Here is a 1629-nt window from a genome sequence, read left to right on the forward strand (position 1 = left end):
AACGAGACCCTGAACGACGCCACGGCCACTTCGCCACAGGCGCACTAGAGGGAAACACAGGGGGTTAGTCAAGGGTGGTGCCAATGGCCAGTCACTAACAGCTTCTAGCTTGTCCTGACATCGCCATCAAACCTGACTATTGAGCACCTGTTTCCAGTTGAGCCACCACAGTCGTCCTCCTATACGCATGCATGATTTGAAGGGAGGACTAGAGCGTTTTCAAATCATCGATAAAAAGCGGAGAAAACAAAGGTCATTCAGAGCCTGTCTCACTTGGGGACACAGATCCTTTTGTCTAGTCCATTAGAAATATAGAAGACATTTTCAATCTCATCAATTAATTTTTAAAAAAGGGATCCCAACCAAATGCACACAAATAACCTAGAAGTCAGGATTACCTCTAAAGAAGGAGCGTATATCACAGAGATGTTAGTGCAGATTAATATATAAAGAGACTGTGTTACATAAAATACAGAGGCTAAAGTTTTAAAAGACCCCCCCCCCGCCGCACCCCAATCTTCACGAAACATAACCTAAGAAAAGTCCAAATGTTACTAGGAATGTAGGACTTAAAGTTATAAACCCCTAAAAACAGAAGTGCATGATGGAAACACTGATAGGTCTTTTACTGTATGAACACAAACCTTCTTGTTAAAATTGGCTACCTGAACAAACCCACTAAACCAAATAGAATAATCTTTAACGCCCTCATTACAAAGTTCACAACTATAAAGTTAACCATCGTGGAAGGTAATAATCCAACCGCTACTTAGGTTCAAGTTTTGCATTTTTGGCCAAGTACTAAAATCTCCAAATCCGTTCTTTAACACACGCAGTGCCCGGCAGTGAAATGACTCTGCCACTGGGCGCTATTTTAAAAAGTCACAGAGGAAGGATAGTCCTTAAAGTGTCTTAAAAATCAGAGTAAAAATATTCCTTAAATAACCTTTTGTCCTAGGAACATCTGCAAGAAAGCCACGTCGTCTGAGAGAAAAACATGCTCTAACTTAAAAGATAGAAGGAAAACCGCATAGGATATATCGAAGCAGCAAACCTAGATAAGAAGGCAGAGGTTAAACCTCAACCATGTTTTCAACTTAGTAGCACACTAAGACCCCTAAACCTTGCTCCCTTTAGCTCATGGTATCAGGATGCAGAGGATCCAACCTACAGACCCCTGTCCTGACTGCTTTCATAAGGCATGTAAAGTCTATTCTCGGTGCACACAGGCCTCCTAAACACATGGTTTCTCTAGCCCTGAGCCCCTTCCACTTTGGCTTTACACAAAAGGGGCACCAGCAGAAAGACAAAAGCAAATCAAAGAGAGTGGGAGCAGCATTTAACAGACTCCCAATCAAGCAGGGAATATGAAGTGAAGAAAGGAGCCAGGAGAAATCAGAGCTGGCAGGCTCTCGGGCGGGTAAGCGGTGGTACCCCACGTAGTAGCGGGAAGCCCAGAGATGCGCTTCATGTGTCTGCGGAGAAATGGGAAGGCAGGTGTATGAAGAGAAAAATGTTCTTTCCCCAAATAAAAACAGAGCATGGTTCATGGGATCTGAATGCACACTTACGGCATAAAAGAATTTCAATTTTCGGTTTTCATAAAGGAAAAATCTCAAGTCTCTGTGA

Source organism: Prionailurus viverrinus, chromosome F1 (assembly GCF_022837055.1).
Source record: "Prionailurus viverrinus isolate Anna chromosome F1, UM_Priviv_1.0, whole genome shotgun sequence".
Classification (NCBI taxonomy): domain Eukaryota; kingdom Metazoa; phylum Chordata; class Mammalia; order Carnivora; family Felidae; genus Prionailurus; species Prionailurus viverrinus.